Below are 19,823 nucleotides of genomic sequence, written 5' to 3'. Positions count from 1 at the left end.
ATTTTAGGGTTTGCAAGAGACTTGATTCTGGAGGGGTTCCCAGGTCCAAGGAGAGGTCTCCAGATTGTTCCCTGGGCAGCAGAGAAGAGGGTGCCTGAACTGGCCTTGACCCATAACCATAATGATGAATATTTTGCTTATCACCATAGATCCTTCATATGGCGATGGATGGAGATAGAGACAGAGACACATATTGGAACACTGGACTTAACTCCCTAGGTCCAAATGAGAATCAGAGGGAGGGAGAATGTGAGCAAGGAAGGCAGAACCAGAGGGAATCTTCATCCGATGATGGATGGAGATAGAGACGGAGACCCACATTGGAGCACTGGACTGAGCCCCCAAGGTCCAAATGAAGAGCAAAAGGAGGGAGAACATGAAAAAGGAAGTCAGGACCTCGAAGGGTACGTTCGCCTACTGATACAAGGGGACTGATCTAATGAGAGTTCACCAAGGCCAGCTGGACTGGGACTGAACGAGCATCTGATCAAACTGGATTATCTGAATGTGGCTGACATGGGGACTGACTGAGAAGCCATTGTCAATGGCTCTGGGTCTTGTTTTGTCTGCATGTACTGGCTTTTTGGGATCCTGGTCTGTTTGGATGCTTACCTTCCTGGACCTGGAGGGAGGGGGGAGGAACTTGGACTTCCCACAGAGCAGGAAACCCTGACTGCTCTTGGGACTGGAGAGGGAGGAGAAGAGGGAGTGGGGGAAGCGGGAGGGAATTGGGAGGAGGGGAGGAAGTGGAAATTCTTATAAATAAATAAATAAGTAAAAAAAAAAGAAGCTGGAGATATGATATAACATTCAAAGGCACCTTGTACATTAATCTACTTACTCTACTCAGGCTCCGCTTCCTAATTCTCCAATTAGTATGAACTAATCAAAGGATTAATTTACAGATAAAGTTAATGCCTTCATGATTCAACTACCCTTCAATTGTGCCACTAGCGGAAAGTAAGCCCTTAACACTTGAGTCTTTAGGTGGGTAATACTTCTAATTCAAACCACAACATCACTCATCGCATCAAAACTTTCACAAGTTTTCATGCTATTTTGCAGCATTCCCAGAGGTATTGGCTTCTTGGGAAAAGAAGGCTTAGCTTTCATTCATTCAAGGCACAAGACCAAAACAGTATTTACAGTTATGTGTTTTCTTCTTTGCTCTGTTATAAATTCTCAATAATAGAATATATTTTGTGGGAATATACCAAAGAACTAGAAAGTCCTATGGATATTGACAAAATTTTACTCTTTTTATTCATGAAACTATGTTTTTTAGCATGGCTAAAAATAACTCAGAAGATGCATTTTATATTCAGTAATCTTGTGAACAAGACCCCAATTCCCAGTGAAAACTTACCAGTCGAAAATGCAACAAAATAATACCAAATTCTTAGCACTCAACATGAAATTGAGACTAAATGAGCAAATGGCTACCAATTCTTCTAAATCAGTAGCCATAAAGTATTCTTCTCCAAGCAGTCAAAGAACCCTAAAAGTCTTCCAGGTTAATAGAATCAGTGTCTTTTCTAAAGCAAACTTCAGGAGAACCTCAGCCCTTGTGATCTACAGGACATATACAACATTTTTTTCATAAAGAATCTAGCAAAAGAAAACTTACAAACATAAAACTAAAAACTGAATTTTATATATAAAAATAGATACTATCTAAGTGTTTAAAATACAGATATTATACTAATGGAGCTGATAAAGAATGTTTCATAAGAGTCTTCCTGAATATACAAAATTTTAACCATCATGCTTGTTTCTAATGAAGAAACTAGAGCAGATCACACTCATAGTCCCAAGAATTTTAAGGTAATCTCCAAAATAAAATATTCAAAGAAGACATGATTCATTTCATAAGTTTGAAATAGATGTCTAAGAAGATTAATAGATGGTCTTTATGATTACTTCCAGGATTATGATTTTGTGACCCAGGTTCATTCTTTTTAATTTCACGTATGTATAATCTTTACATTATTTCTCCCTCCCTCTAGTCTCCCAGGTCCTCACATTTCCTCACTGTTGTGTGGCCTCATTTTCTTTGATTATTGTTGTATATGTATGCATATAAACAAGCAAAATATACAATTACAACCTGCTGAGTTCATTTTTCATTGTATATATGTGTGAACATATACGTATATTTGTACACATACATACATATACATATGTGTGTATGCATGAACATGTTTATAGGGCTGATCATTTGGCATCAGATCTTCAGGGACTTGTGCCTGGGAAAGACTAAAAATGGAATTGAAATGGACATTTATGAGATATGCTACAAAAAAATCCTTTCTCTTGCATATGGTTTTCCTCTTACTCAAACAAGGTATGTCAATCAACTTTCTAATGTTCTAACAAAACACCCAAGACAATCAAATCAAAAGGGAAAAGCTTATTTTGGGTTCATGTCTTCAGAGGTGTCAGTCCATAGTGACTTGGTTCTCTCATGGCTGTACCTGTGGTGATGCAAAATATCATGGCAGGAAATATGTTGGCCAAAGTTATTCACCTCTTGGCAACCTCAAAGAAGGAAGATGAGATGGGTGTGGGGGGGGGGATAGTGAGATGAGTAGAGAAGGAAAAAGGGAGGGAGGGAGAGGGGGAGAAAAGAAGGGAGGGAGGAAGGGAGATTAGGGATGATGGGGAGTTTAGCCAATTACATTTTGTTTGTGGGGCGTGTCGCCCTTAGGCAAAAGTTTACCTATAAACCTGGCGAGAGTGTTTTCCCTATCTTTTGGTGTAAGTCTTTTCTCTGTTTATTAAAGCTGTATATTTTGTATTAAGCTAGTCTGACGGATATTTTATTACCAATCTTTGATGGAGTTGAAGATTAGTTGTAGTTACCATCTACATTATTTAGACTCCCTGAAATAGAATGTTTAGTAAAACTTTTGTTATATGTTTCTTGCTTAATATTGTTTGTTGTTTGTAACTTTACATTTATTATTTGCTTCTATTGTATATAGTTGTATATGGTTTTGTTCTGTCTTATTTTAGAAAAAAAGGGGGAGATGATAGGGAAGTTCAGCCAATCACATTCTGTTCGTGGAGCGTGTCGCCCTTAGGCAAAAGTTTAACTATAAACCTGGCGAGTGCGATCCCCCTAGCTCTCTCTTGCCTGGCTCCTGCGTCCAGATGGATTGTTGGGACTCTGGTGTAAGTCTTCCCTCTGTTTATTAAAGCTGTATATTTTGTATTAAGCTAGTCTGGCGGATCTTTTATTACCGATCGCACCGCACCCCTTCAAAGGGAGACAAAAGGAATAGACATTTCAAGGACTAACCATCCGTACCCTATTTCCTCCAAAGAGTCCTCACCTCTTTAAGTCTCTACCACCTCCTGGTAGCCCATTGAATTGTGAATTCATCAGTAGGTCAATGTATGATTGAGTCAGAGCCCAATCACCTGACATAGGACCTATCTCAGATTACTGTTGCCATAGAAGTCAAGCCTTCCTCCATGCTTTGGAGGAACATTTATGATTCAACTCACAACTGTCTGCTAAGACTAAGGACCATCCTTGATGGGAAGACCATCCTTATAATTTAGCAGGTCATGGGGGACGGGTTCTTCCACTTATCACTTCAACTGAATACTCAGCTAAATTCTGTGGGTAATAAATAGTCCAAGCAGACCTAGTGAAGTCCCATAAACATTTAAAAGCCAGCAGAACTATCATGGTTTTCCCGCATCTCATTTACATGGCAATGCAGCAATTCCAGAAGGGAAGTCTGCTGAGACCCCAAGAAAGAAGATGGCAAAAGCTTCCTCTGCAATATTCTCAGGTTGTCACCGTGTTTCTATATAGCTTCCTCAGATTTATTTTATAATCTATCTTTGCCTATAATAAAAGTAACTGTGAGCCTACTGTTATTGAGTTTTGTGAGTCCTTAAGACTACTGAACCCGAGACTGGTGTAGAGAGCTTTTCAAACCTGCAGTTAGCTGTTGAAAGTGGGGGCCTTTTGTGGAGAACTGAACCTTCAAACACTGTGGTTCATCTTTCTCCAAGCAGTACTATACACATTTTGCTTTCTGATGATCTCACAGCACACTTAGTGGTTCACAAAGCTGAACTGAAAACTAGCTTGCTGAGGGAATTAATGTTTCTGAGAAATGTGTGTCTGAAGTTTAGAAAGATAATGCCTGTCATTTCTTGAACACCCCTGTTCATTAAGCTTAGCACCATCAGAGAGCTACACACTCCTCCCCCTACACTGCCAACTTCAGTTGCTTCAGTGAAACTGGCAAAGCCTCTGAAGAAAATCCTAATGAGACTGAATAAACAGAAATTGTGCCTAAGAAAAACAATGGAAAGATTCAAAATCAGGAAGAAACAGCTATGAGTAATAACACCTGTCATCAAATAAAGGATGTTTTGTGTGAGAGGAAAAAAAGTGTTTCTTTTCTGCTCCTCTTTAGATAAATGGAGGAATAAAGATGAGTAACGGAAAATTAAAAACTCATCTTGAATATATCTTAAAACATTCTTAACCATCACCACCCTTCCAACAATGAGATGGGCTGCTTTATGAAACTATTCTCTTTGTGTGGCTGAAGGTATTCAAGCAGAATCTGGATTATTATCTATTCCATGATTCATTCACTTAATAAATATTCATAAGAATTTGTTATATTCAAGGCACTGCTGAGACTATGGGAGAGGCAAAGATAGAGTAGATCACATTCAACCCAGATAGACTGAAACTGAAACTTGAACTAGAATTAAACATCAAAACACTGGGCAAGCAAACCCATCCTGGAAGGTGTTCAAATCAAGCACTAAAGGAAGTGAGTTGTGAGGCTTGACTGCCCATTATAGACGCTGGAGGTATCTTTACTTTATATTTTACGATCTGCTCCCCGTGGAGAATCAGGAAGTCAGTTCATATCATACACTGACTAAAGTTCTTACAGGACATTCTATGGCAATAGAGAAAATGTAGAGTCATTATCTCATTTTCTTCTGTCAGAGGTAAAACATCTGCAGGGAGGCTGGCTGGGAAGAAAAGGGGACTTAAATATATTTTGTACATGTATGAAACTTTAAGTAAACCCATTATTATGCATAATATATGCTGCTAAAGCACTAAGACATTTTTTTAAATCATGGTAATAATAAAAAGTATTCTCTTTTTTATCATTTTCTAAAATATCTACATGATTTCTAGTTAGAGTACCCACTTTATTAAGAATAACAAGTGACATTAATTTTAATTCTGTGTTTTAACTTAATTTACTATATTGGTGTTAATCCATGACTAAAATCAAGTATCTGAAGTTGGATAGTTACAAAAAAAAAAGCAGGTTTTTAGCTTATGATTCAGGAAAATGAAAACCCAAGATCTGTAACCATCCCCTTGTGCCCTTTGATGAGGCCAGTTGCTTACTAACTATATAATGACGTGAGAAAGGAGATACTTGCTTGCTGATGCCACATAGTTGGGGTGCCTTTACCTTTTTAATAAATTACTCCCATAAGAACTAAATTGGGGTCCTGTAAATAAAATCCATTAATCTCTTCCCAGGCTGATACCCCCAGTGCCCTAACTACCTCCCAACTAGCATCTACCTCTTAAAGGTTTCAGCACCTCCCAGTGGTGGTAAATTAAGGCCCAAATTTCAAGAGTGTGGAACTTTAGAGAACACAATCAAACTCTATGCAAACCAGAGGAATAAGTGAAACATTATCATTTCAACATATAAAAACAATTGCTGAGGTATTTCACATGCTTAGTGAGAAATTATATTTATTCAATATTAAACCTAAAATGTACAGTAGCTAAAATTAAACAAAATTATAATTCAGTTTCTCAGTCATATCAGCCATATTTCAAGTATTCAGTTTACATACAGTTAATATCTACATGTAACATGAAATTAAATGATAAACATGCTAGGTAAATTGATGAATAGTGTACTATTTACCTTTCTAAAAACACAGAGGAAGTGTAAATAAAGTTTATAGGGCATTTATCAAAAATGTATTAATTACTTGTATTGTGAAAAAAAGTATCATTAGTGATAGAAAAAACAACACAAGAAAGTAAACATTGTACTTAGGTCATGAATGTCCTAAAACCATGCTGTTGTGGTAAAAGGGTTCCATTTGCATAAGGCAATTTTATTTTATTTATTTATTTGGTTTTTGAAGACAAGGTTTCTCTTTGTGACAGCACTAACCATACTGGAACTTGCTTTGCAAACCAGGCTCAACTCACTTTCCTCAACTGCATGAATTCAAGAGATCTGCCTGCCTCTGCCTCCTGAGTGCTGTGATTACAGGCCACATGTGCCACCACCACCCAGAGCATAAGGCAACTTTTAATTGTGGGGAAAATTATCCCAAGCTTTCCCTCAACCATTTTGTTACCTTGCGCCCGTCTACTGGGGACAGCCAAGTTCATCTTAAAGGGGGTTAGAGAAAGGCTGACACCTTCTCTGTGTGATAAAAGAGACTCTCACCACGCTTACACTCTTACATTTAAACCTATTACCAAAAAGAAATCATTTTGAACTCTTTGCAATCATATGTACATACGGTAAACAGAAGAGGAAGGAGAGGTTCAAGCTCCATTCCACAAAAATGCTGGCCAGACCTTCCAGCTATATCAGGTGCTCCAAGTTTCCTCATTCTTCACTGGAGAGACAATTTGAAATATAGCCCTCAATTTTTTTAAATACGCAAAAACTAAATAATAAATATGACTGCTGATTGCTCATACAGCTTTTGCTGATGGCTAAGAATTGAAAACCATGCTAGTTTACTTTCTAAAGAGTTTTTGATTCTGTACAGAAAGCAGCTAAAAGCCATCTGAGTCTGGGGCTGTAAGGAGTTAGTTATAGTTGACTTATCAGAATACTCTAACTATCCAACCTGTTTACTCCACAGTTACAGTTTGAGCAAACCTACTAAAGAATGGCAGGTGGGAACCAGTTCCTCAGTGCTACAGTGTGGCGCCCAGTGAAAGATAGTTGGGTCACAGGGCAGAGTCTACATGAGTGTAATCTTCTCCCTGGGGACAAGTTAGCAGTTGAGGAAAGGGAGTTCTTTTGTCTCTTCTGTACATTTCCATTTGCCCTTTCTCCCTGTGTTTAAGCCAGAAGACCTCACTAGCCTCTGAAACCAGGAAGCAAGATTAACCTCTTTCTTTACAAACTGCCTAATCCTGGGTTTCTTTAAGAGCAGAAATCGGCTCAGACTCCAACCTTGATGTCTTTTACAGTTCCATCATCATAACAACTCCTTTGGCTTCTTTGAAGGTTGTATTTGAGGAGCCTGAGCTGACATGGATCTATATTTTAAATATAAATGTATTTTAAATGCTAAAAAAAAAACACTTAGAAGCAAATTGGTTTGTGTAGCTCTGCTTTGCAGTACAAAACGCAACAGCCTTCTAGTTAATGTTCTGTCTGTGAAACCTTCCTTGAAAAATGAATAAAGGCTCTTAAGCCGTCAGACATCTTCTAGGCTGTTTTATAATCATATTTCTCAGTAGGAAAATAATCCTGTGAATTATTTTTAGCTTCGTTTATGTAAATAAGCCTGCTCAACCCAGCTAATTGTCTTTTGTAAGCCGAGAAATCAGTTCCTAACAGCACAGTCCTAGCACAGTCTTCTAAAGATCACCATTTTTAAATGTTTACAAGAAATAGCCCATTGTCACATTTAAATATCTTAAATCTCTGATTTAAAGAGTTCCATTGCATAAACTCAGACACAGTCTCCACAGGTCAGAAGGAAAACAAGGAGAGAGGCATGAAAGCCCTTGGGTTTCTCTGCTGATCCCCCAGCACCAAAACCCTACACAGAGCAAGTCAAGTTGGTCTTCACAGTGTTGTTCCCTCATATCCAGAAAGTCAGTTGCCCCCTAACCTCCTTGGCCTACTTGCAAGGCCTTTCTTTGGGTGTTTTGTTCTTTGACCTTCAAATATGTTGTCTCTCAAAAGTGTTGTTATGTTCTTCTCTTCCTCTGGCCCTACCGTATCTCCTGTTGAATTAAAGTGACTCCTAATGAGTATATAACCTGACGATAAGCACCAAATGCTATCGGAGGGAGTCTGCCGTACCATGTGTTTGAAATCATTAAAATCTTATCTTGACTTTCTCACAAGAGTGCCATTATCTCCATTTTCCACACAGGTAAACAGACCCAGAAAGATCAAGTGGCCCAGAGCCTTCAAATTACTATCAAGCCTGGACAAGTACCTACACACTCTGACTTCATTTCTCTTCCCAGTGAGCCCATGTGCCCATCGTTATGATATTATTTCATTCAGGAATTATTTACTCTTCCCCTCGGATCGTTAATATAGACATTAAACAAAACCAGACCTCACGCTGACCTTACAGCCGACACATTGCCCAGAGTCATTAGGCTTTGTCCTCCAGATAGTTCTCGAGGGTGCCTGTGACAAGAGCACACCGCAAAGCCAATGCTAATTAAGTTGGCAAAGGAGATTTATTGAGATACTGTATCAAACAGATTGCAAAAATATAAATATATGTGTGCTAAGGTACATTCATTGTGCTCGGTAAGTTCCTAATTCTATTGAAAAAGCTATCAAGACTGTCTGGCATTATTTGTCTTTATAAATGTATTGCTTTATAGCAGGGCTCTTTCGGCGGCTTAGAGCCCATTATCTTCTCAGGGTTTCACTATTAACAGTCTTTCAGTTAGTTTTTGAAAGGAACTATTTCACAAAAGGAATTCAAACACGGATTCTTTATTCCACAATAATTATTAATAATGCCATCAGCAACTAACCCTAATAAGAGTGCTGGACTAAAAAGAGTGGTGAAAACAATGTTAGTTATCTTAGGATCAAAATGAAGATTTCTGATTTTCTGTTCTCCTCCCTTGCCATGAATAGAATGACTTACAGAAAGAAAGAAAAAAGTTGCCTATGTAAAGGCTCACAGACCTGGTTTGTAGCTGTGTCCTACAAACTTACTTCCACTTCCATGTCTGACTTTCAGATCCACGTTCCTTGGCTTGTACTTGCTTGAGTTTGCTTCCTTGCTCCAGAACTCCTTGTGACGAGCTGCTGCTCATGCACCTTGCTGATACACCACAACACTGTGCCTACGGTAGTACACTGGTAGGCAGATTAAGCCATAGGTTTTATACAAGTCAATGGATTTCTTGCATCTTGCAATTAAAATTTTGAAATGGCATGAAAGAGAAGGAAATTTCATGTAGGCTAAAGCCCGAATGGTGTCCCAATGATGGCTCCAAAGCATATCTTATATGAATGGAAACCGGGGAAACTAGGAATTAAATCAACAACCAACCATCACGTTTCCATAACCATAACTGCACATCCTTATGCCTAAGAAATTCACGGCAACAGATTTTAACACTGGCTTTACAGTTTCTGTTGTCCTTGATGGAAAAAGACCAGACAAGTGCTTCTCTATTATACACATGTCTATGTATCTTCCTCCAAGGGTAACAAGCTTGCAAATGTGGTTGGTGGTTGATTCCATGTAGTGGTAAAAGAGTTTTCTCTGAGCCAAATTCTTTGATTTTGCGTTATATCATCACTTTTATTGGTGAATTATTCATGTTAAATATTCATGTTACTTTCTTGCATATAAACATTAAGGCTGATTTCATAAAACTTGATATCCAGCTTGTAAATTATATTAAGAAACACTGTTAATTAATGTTTGTTTACAAGTTTCACAAGAGTATGATATGGAGGGTGTTGTGTAGCAGTTTTCTTCAAGATTGAAACACTCCTTTTCCTAGGGAAGCTCCTTAAGATATAAGGAAAAAAATAGCTTCAGGCAGTCCCTGAACGTGACCATATTCACTACATTTCCACTTCACAGAGTGAACAAGAGACAGCTGAGAGTCACTCCCAGAAAAATCAAGTTGCAGAGAAGACTCTGAGGCCAGACCAGCTGCCTGGAAGAGGGTGAGGCCAACTGAGGCACTTTGGAAAGGACACCTTCCAATCTGTTGAGCTGCCTTCAGACTGCATGGTGTGCTCCAGGTTTCAAACTGTCACTCACGCTGAGGTAAATTTTGGAGCAGTTGTCTTTGATTCAGCCTTAATCATGTAAAAAACCAACATCTCACCTATATTTTTGTAAGAAACTTTAGACTCATTGGTTAACCAAGATAGATTTTGGTGGTAGGCATGATTTGGCCTATCATGAGCTCCCTATTTGGGGTGAGCAGATATGTGTGTATTGTAGCTCCCCAGAAAAAAATCTTGTCATCGAACAAGGGAAAGTGGCTTACAGTTCTTTTCTGTGAGAAGTGTCTTACTAATAACAGGTAGCTGCATTGGGGGTATTTCCTAAATTTGCTCTGAGTGTAACATATGTACATCTTGGGTTACTGTACCCATGAAACAGTATCTGAGGCAAAGTTTACTAGAATCCCTGTTTCAGAGATGAGGTATAGAGCTGTTAAGAGCATTAGCCAAAATCCATAACCAGTAAGTGGGATTTTGACACAAGAAGTTTTATGCTGATTTCTAGACCTTGAACTCATATACTACTAGACAATAACGTGAAACAGGCCTCCCAAACGTGAGACAAATCACCTGAGAAGTTTACTAGATCACAGAATACTGAGCCTCACCTTATCCTGAATGTCCAATATAGTGTTTGCTTATCAATAAAAGCACAATGCATTTAAAATACACATGGGGGCGGCTTTACCTTTCTAGTATGTTCCCAGGTGCTGTCCTGATGCTGTCTTGGGAACCACGCTTTGAGAACTACAGTGTCAATGACTCTTTAAAACTGAGAGAAGCTGAGTGGTGCAATGGGAATTTGAGGAACTGAAGGTACCAACATAGGACTGGAGGCAGAGAAGGGATAGAGTTGATACTAAGGCACAGAGTGATCTCTAAGTAAGAATCAAGCAGAGACAGAGGTTGTGCCACGGGGAAAAAAGCTGGAAGAATGGAAGAGAGATGCAAAGAAGGAACCTTCACAGAGGAATGTGTAGTGCCACAGAGCCCTCACCTTAAACCTCTGCATCTCCACTTAAACTGAGAAATCCATGACTTTTTGAAAGCATGTGACACACTGCACAACAGATAGCAACAGAGAAAACCTTAGTCTGCCAGGCAAGAGACAACACTCAGACCCAAACCACTGGCGCTGCTATAGCAGTCACTTCAGAGCTTCAGGCTTTGGTCCCTGCCTTCCTTTTATACCCTGCCTCAACTCTAGAGCTCTTTCTTGTTTTAATGGATGAAGATAGGGGGTTATGAGTGCCCAGTACATGCTCCTCCTTCCATCTTAGGAATCGAATGCCTGGTCTAAGTTAGAGACATATCAACTTGTTAATGATTTCTTCTTAAAACAAGCAACATTTAATGCTTTTTTCCGACTCGGTTTTGAATTTTTAGGTAACACTGCAGTTACACTTTTATTTTCATTTAGCAGCAAGGAAAGGAGAAGACTGCCTAGTGTCTGTTACTTCTTGAGCTTATGAAAGCTGGGTCAATACAGTCAATAGAAGAAATTGGGTGTGCAAGCTTGTTTTCTTGGTTATAATTGATAGAGGCCTTTTGGAGCAACGTTTCAATTATTCACAAATTGACGTGCACATAACGTCTCTTGCCTACCCATTTCTTTTTAATAAAGAGTCAAGATACTTTTTAAATCAAGAGATGGAGTTGCATTATTTTTTGTTTGTTTGTTTTTCAAGACAGGGTTTCTCTGTAGCTATGGAGTCAGCCCTGGAACTAGCTTTTGTAGACCAGGCTTGCCTCGAACTCACAGAGATCCACTTGCCTCTGCCTCCCAAGTGCTGGGATTAAAGGCGTGCGCCACCAACGCCCAGCAAGTTGCATTAAATTCTATATCTGGATCTCAGAGACCTTAACAGGGACACATTAAGACTAAAGTACCAACAAAAGAACACTGGGGAGCTTAGGTTACTGTAGCAGAAGTCCTCTTCTCACCCAAAGTGGAGATGGATAGTAACCTTTCTGCTCAGCTTCAAAGCAAACCCACAAAGCATGTGACAATGGAGCTTGAGGCTGTCTTTAATTTCCTGATGTTAGTATCCTGTTTCTAGTCTTATCTTCAACCAGTAGGATACAGTTAGGCAGGTTGAGTGGAGCTATGAATTTTACAATGCTTTCTGTAATATATAAAATTTATAGCATTTCATCCTCATTTTTCTTTCTTCATATATATCTATATATCTTTACATATTTTAGAGTACAATATGTTAACTAAAACAATATGTAATAATTGAATTAAGGTGATTAGCATTTCCATCACATTCAACATTTTTAAATGTTAAAGGAGTTGAGGGGTAGTCAGTGGAGGGGTAGAGTAGTCATGCTCAAAGCCTTGGAGTCTACATCCATTATCAAGCAATATTGTCATCTAAGAGAAAAAAAGTAGCTTGCTTCAAGTCCTGTGATAACAGGACATCAGAAGCAAAAAGAACCCATCACTGGCCCTTTAGACAACCCTCTGGGATATAGCTTCTCTCAGATTCTGCTACCAGCAAAGGTTTTCCTCTTTGCACACAATCTGTATCTTCTCATAGACACACACTTAAGTATACTTTAACACATCCACAGTCACTCACACTCCCTTGTACACAATCCTTCATTTCCACACTCAAACAGTCATGATTTCAGTAGCATCAGAACAACATCTTGCAATGTACCTCCAACTTGAGACCATGTTATCTACTTAGATACCCACTGTTGTGCCAAAATCATGATACAAGATTTAGAACCTAATGTCCATTGCTCACTGCGCTGGAGACCATTTGCCTTTAGCTGGGCTTCCGTGGCCTCTTTCCCACAACCAACTCTCTTGGCTCTATTCTGTGGCAGCAACTGGGAACACTTAGAATCTTTGCTTCTTCCTTAGACAAAGAAGGAAAACTAACTATAGCAAAAGTAAACATACAAGTAAAAGCTTGAGGAATACATAGATTTTTAAATGAATTCCTTCAAACCAGCAAGTATAGACCAACCCATTTCAACACACTGTAGCTGGTGGTCTAACAGGTATCATCCAGATGAGTTAGAGTTCTGGAGAGCCAACAGGGAGCCTCTCCCAGGAACACCCGACCTCTAATGTGAGTGTGACCTAAAACATGTTCTCACACCACCCACAAGCTGAGGATTAAGTTTATCTAGACTTAGATCCCAGGGATCGCTCATCACAGCTTTTACTAACCAACAGTTGGTAATATGCAGATAGGTGAGACATCATTCATGTGTATTGCCCTCCCTGTTTATATTATATGTTTAGTATCAAGAGCAAGATAAGATTTGATCTGATTCTTACAGGGAACAAACGGACATTCCTTTCAACAGTAACACTCCTTTTCACATACACAAAAATCACTGCATATCAGGGCACAACAATTTAGTCAGCAGTAATAAAAGCAGAAGTGTTCCATTCTTTGAAGAACTATTTGCATTTCATCTTGCTTTGTGCTTACCTGAAAATATTTGTATGAAGAGGTTGCAGAAAGAACTATGAAGCTTTGGTCCAGATTCATAAGCCAACATAAATTGCAGCAGCAAGCTTGCAATTTTGGTCAAGAGAGAGTCCAGCCCTGGTAGAAATTAAAATGATCCTATTACCAAAGGGGAAATCCTTAGTAACAACTGAGATAACGTGCCAATGAAAGGATTAAGATTTAAACCTTGAAAGGCAGAAGTGGGTGCAGTATGCTTCACATTGGGATTACCTCATTTTCTTTTTTCCATCCACATAATCCCAATCCTCTTTAGGGTGAATGTGATGCAAGTCTTTCTTAATCCTCCTTGGATGCTATGGTGGATTGAATGAGAATGCCCTCCCCACTCCCCATAGGCTCATATATTTAAATTCCTCAACACCAGGGAATGGAACTGTTTGAGAAGAACTAGAAAGTGTGGCCTTTTGGGAGGAGGTCTCTCGCTGGGGTGGGTTTCGAGGTTTAAAAGCCCATGCCAGGTCCAGTGATGCTCTCTCTCTGCCTGCTGCCTGGGGATCAGCTCGACTCCAGCACTTTGTCTGCTTTCCTCCATGATGATCATGGACTAAGACTGCATCACTCCTCCAATGAAATGCTTTCTTTTGTAAGAGTTGCCTTGGTCACAGTGTCCCTTCACAGCAGTAGAACACTGACTAACTCAGGTGGTGAGGTAGCCCTCAGTTTTTACATTTGGCCCCAGGACCATAAAATGTTGCAGTGGTTTTGTTTACTAATCTGGTCTTTTCAAAGAAGAGATACAAATGTCAACTGATGATTCTAAAACACCAACATGTTTCTCAGTTGCTAATAGATCTATGATCGAAATAGCTATCATCTCACTGAGTGAATTATGTTGTTCTGAGGGCAGTGTGCTGTGTTCCCACCACCCAGCTCCTGGCTGCCTGGCTAGCTTATACCCCGAAATAACAACACATAAATTATATTCATTCAAACACTGCCTGGCCCATTAGTTCCAGCCTCTTACTGGCTAACTCTCACATCTTGATTCAACCCATCTCCATTAATGTGTATCACCACTTGACTGTGGCTTACCGGCATGAGTCTAACCAGAATTCATCTCGGAGAGGAGAGCCATGGAGTCTGCCAGACTCTGCTTTCTTTCTCCCAGCATTCTATTTGGCCTACTCCACCTATCCAAATTCTGCCCTATCAAAAAGCCAAAGCAGTTTGTTTATTTGACCAGTGAAAGCAACACATAGAAAGAAGACCCTCCTACACCAGAATTAAGTAGCAATTTCAGAATTTTTTTGATTGGCATATTATATCTGTGTAGAAATCAGATATATAAATGTGTTTCTCTATAATACTCACTGGTATAACTTTTTTCTATAATTCCTGATAAATTTTTCTGATTCACAGTCACTGCATCATTGTTGTCTTTATATTACCAAAGTATATTCTATTGACCATATAAGATGAAATGCCCTCTGTGTATAAAACTACATGGTGAACACTTGTACTTCAATTAAAACCAGATCTCTGGACATCTTTACACATATGAGTCCCAGTCACATGAAGATAACTGTTAGCTCCTCTTCACTATCAGTTTAAGCATGGATGTCCTTAGGTTATAAAATATGTGTCTTAGGTATCAGAGAAGTGACTGCTGGCTTGTCACAACTGCATCCTTGTGGGTGTACTTTGTGTAGTCTGTGAGCAGAGCATTGCTGTCTTTTCTCAGCTGTGGATTACTTACAGGGAGAAGACATACACAGGCTCATCAATCTGTTGTGCTCCTTGTAGTCAACTTGAAGGATTAGAAACAGGCAGATCCAAGGGAAAGCAGCACAGAAAGGAGACCAAACAATGCTTCTCTTTGGTTGCCTACACACACACACACACACACATACACACACACACACACACACACGGCAGAGATCACCTCATGAAATGATTTTTCAAGAGCTTCTATACCATATTGATAACTGTATTGGGGCCAAAAGTCAATAAATTTGGGATAATTTGTTTTTTTAAAGTGTTAGGTAGAAGCTGGGCAGAGGGAAATCATATCAAAATTACAGTTCACATTCATTTGGTGGATATTAACAACTTGGAATATAGTCACTGGACGGACCCCAAGGTTGTTTAATCGAGGAAAAGTATTTTCCAATATTTTCTAACAAAAAAGTATAAACATTTCAGCTTTTAGAGTATAATTTAATTTGTCTATGAAAGCTATTCTTCTTAAAGACCGCTGTTGCCAGAACCAATTCAGAATCATAGACAGAAAAATGAAACACAAGACTCTTACTGAGTTACAAATGGGAAAACTGAATTCTTAGGTGTCTGAACTTTCAGTGATAAATTTATATCCTTCTGACACCTTGAGAATTTTTCTACTCTATCCTAACTCAGTTCTGTAAACACCTTAGAGGTCCTCATGAAAAATTCCAGTTTCTTCTGCTCTGATTCACTTTATTAACTTATTTATTCACTAAAGCACCTATAATTAGTAAATGGAGAACACAGTTTCTGCACATTGGAAATGATATAATGCTTCCTAATTTTCCCTAGATTTCTTATACCATTTATCTCTTACTTTTATTATTCAAGGAAGTGACACATCTTTAGTTTCAAGTTGTTCTACTGGAAACCACTTTTGTCTTCCATGTAGAAAAAAACTTTCTAGACCCCTTGAGCCTGCTTTGAAAACCATGGCACACTCAGAAAGTTTCCTCTACTTAACATTAGCACTAGTTGCTAAGCTGAATATATTTTGGTGTATGTCAAGTATTTGTCACACAAGCAAGGTTGCAAGTATTTGATAATCTGGCAACACAGCAGCAGTTACTCTGCTATCTTGTGATCGATGCTAGAATATTTTAACTAGAACAGGAGCATGTGTATTCTTGCAGGAAAATAGGAATGTGATGTCTGAAATATTGATGTTGCAGACTATGCCCCTGAAGTCTTTTTAAACTGTTTTATAATTTCATACAATATTTTTATTATATTTTTCCTCCCTCCAGTTCCTCTGAGATCCTCCCACCTTGCCCTACATATCTAACTTCATGTTCTATCTCAAAAAAAAAAAAGTGCACACATAAAAAGCATGGCGTTTGATTTCTGCTGGCCACATACTGTTTAGCTAAGGCCTGCCATGAAATGTAGATAAAATATCAACCCCATCATCCCATTCACAGAACTGATTTTCCTTATCCCAACAGCTCTGAATTACAAGTAGGTCTTGGCCAGGAGTGAATGTGGAACCCATCTCCCCTCCTCTGGATGAGGTTCTTATTTAACTCCATCTCTAAATAGAAAGCCTGCTGTCATCACTGGTTCTGTTCACTGAGGTAAGAAGATTTTTATGAACAGCAAAAAATCATTCTCAAATGCTAATGTAATATATAATGTTTAGTAAAAATAGAATTTCGTTTCATTTTACAGTAGAATATGTGATGTCTGACCCAAACATCAAATTGTTTTTGCTACTTTGGTATCAGAGAAGTTGGGTTCCATTTATTTGATCTTGCCAAATATAAGCTGACATTCGAGGAGTGAACTCTATGTATAAACTCTGGTTTTACAGGCTCTCATAAATGTGGGGGTGTGGATTCGTCAGAGACTTTCATTCTCATAGCCAGAATGAGAGTTCATGGAGATCTTTTGCCTGTAAGACCTCCAATAATCCTTACGAAAGAAAGAAAAAAATGGAAAGAAGGAAGCAGTGAACTATAGGAAGTTGTTCAGTTTACTCTGACTCTAGAGATATCAATATGAGGATCAGCCATTGGAACAACCTCTGTGATTACGGCACTTGGGGATGTGTTTGTCGTTGCCTCTGTGTTTTCCAATGGATTACTTGTGACTGTGATAAAGAAACTGTCTGTGATAGCTAAACAAAGGGGCAGTCATTTCGGTTTATGTTTGAACCTACAGCCTGCTGTACAAATCAAACAAAATGGTATCCAGCTGTTTACATTTTCCAGCTATAAAATACTGTTTGATCATATGATTCCGTGTATAACCATACACATATAAACCATTGTCATATGAGAAAATTGAGGTTCCATTGCATCATAATCGGGAAATCTAGGGTAGCACCTGCCAAGTTAAACTCGAACCTTTCTTCCCATCATCAACAATAATACAGTACCTTTCATTTCATAAATTCATTGATGCTGATCATTTATAATGTATATGAGTAGCAAATGAGTATATGAGTATAACCAACAGGATTCTTCCTAAGGGTCTAGTGTACTCTGCTCCACTTCATGTACCTGATTTTCAAGTAGTGCAAGCCTCAGACAGCTGGGGAAACCTTGACACTGAACATGCTATTTCCATACCTGTAGCATGCAACTAGGAGCCCTTCACTTGAGTTACCTAGATTGCTGGGTTCATAGAAAGTCTGTGTAAATTTACAAATCTTCTTAGTGGAATTTATGAGATTGAATCTAATAACATTTTAAAAAATACTCAGAAGAAAAACAAACATAGAAAAATTTAAAACATGGGACAAAATATTTTAAACTTTGCTGAATATAAACTCTGGCCCTTAGGGCTAAAAACAATATCTCAACATTTTCTATTTTATGCTGACTGAAGACATGCCATTAAAGTTACAATATAATAATACACCTGTTTCCTCTGCCCTAACCCAGTTTCCACTCTCCTCTTCAGTGGCCTGCATCTTAAACATACAAAAGAAGTTCCTTGAATTTGCTCCAGCTTCACTGCTGTTTTGTCTCTTCTCATTTTCCACACCAAAGGATGCACAGGAGGAAGATCTCTTTGTTCTTCAAGTTTTCTTAGCCAGGAGAATTGAGTCAGATGTACGCAATTAGGCACAACTGTGTAATACTGAGCTGGCCCCTGGCTGCATCTACAGGAGCAAACACGCTCCTGCATTTGGGCTTTGGCAGTAAAGGCAGCTTCGTCGCACTGCATGTCTCCCAATTTAGATGCTTCGTGCTGGCTATAGATCTAATGGTATGGTCTTCTCTGTCTTCGTTTTCCCTCGCATCCTCTCTCTCTTCTCTTTCTTCCTCTTACCCCCCTGCCTTCCTTCTCTGCATTCCACCAGTTTTCTAGATGAAAAAGTAAGACTGGAAGTAAAGAACTGCAATCATAAAAAAAGCACTAAGTGTTGGTGAAGGACCAGCAGTTACTGCCTGGCGCCCGAAATGCACAGATCAAGCCTCACTTTTTTTGTGGATGAACTTGGATCACATTCTTTGGCATAATCACTTTGGGATAATTTTAAGCTCTTGAATTTCTGTGTGAAGAGATAGAAGAGAAGATTGGTAGTATGATGCTTCAAGGAGCCTGTGTATGTCATCCATCAAAACGGACTTATCTCTGCGTTATTCTAAACTGATCAAATACAAAGCCAACTGATTGATGACTAAACCATCAAGAATACAGAACACAGAAAATAAGGCACAGCACCTGAGAGAGTTTTATGAACATGATCTCATTATCCCCCTAGACGTAATATTTATTCAGTCTCTTTCACATAGAATAAGATGCCAATATTGATATAGCTGCAATTTGCTGACTTTTTAAAAAGAATAATGCACATTTCTGGCTAGCCATATATATATATATATAAATATATGTTGACTTAACAATACTAATATTTTATTTCCATAAATCTTATACTTATCCCCCCCAAGTTTCTATATTTTTCTCTTTTTCTAATTAAGTTTGACTGTATTCCAATCTCATTATCCTGGTAAAAGAGGCAGATTTTTCAAACTTGTAATAACTACATATCTAATTATATTTTACTGGGTTGTACACTGCCATTTGTTTTTTTTTTCTTTTCTGCAGTGGGATTGGAACCCCTGCAGTCACTAGATCTTGAATTAGAGTACAGTTGATTAATTGTGAATTCCAGAGGTCTATGCGCGCACACACACACACCACCTGAGAATCTCACTCACTTCATAGCCTGAAGCATCATTCCCTGATGTAGAAATGAAAGAGCTAAGATAAGAAATCTGCACATTCATAGGTATTTGAGTTTTTGCTGCTGTTTTGTTGGTGGTGATTAGTTTCTGTTGAACTCCAGGTGCAGAGTTTAATTAATCATCTTCAACCCATCTTGGCAAGACTTCCTTCATTTAAGTGTTTATTCTCATTCAGCTCCACTTCCCTTCTCCCACTGAGGTGGCTGCTGTAAGGCGTTTGATAGTAGTTTCCCTTCATAGGTGCATTCAATAAGACATTGTGTTATCAACATTATCATCCTTTAATTTAAAATAACAGAAACATCTATTTCTTTAGCTTTTAAATCTTTTAATCTTTTTTGTTTTTAAGGTTAAAAACAAAAGTAATTCTTCCTTATATATTATCAGTGTTAGAAATAAAT

This window comes from Myodes glareolus, chromosome 1 (genome assembly GCF_982192425.1).
Source record: "Myodes glareolus chromosome 1, mMyoGla1.1, whole genome shotgun sequence".
In the NCBI taxonomy this organism is placed as follows: Eukaryota; Metazoa; Chordata; class Mammalia; order Rodentia; family Cricetidae; genus Myodes; species Myodes glareolus.
The sequence above is the reverse complement of the archived record's forward strand: the minus strand, read 5'-3'. Positions refer to the sequence as shown.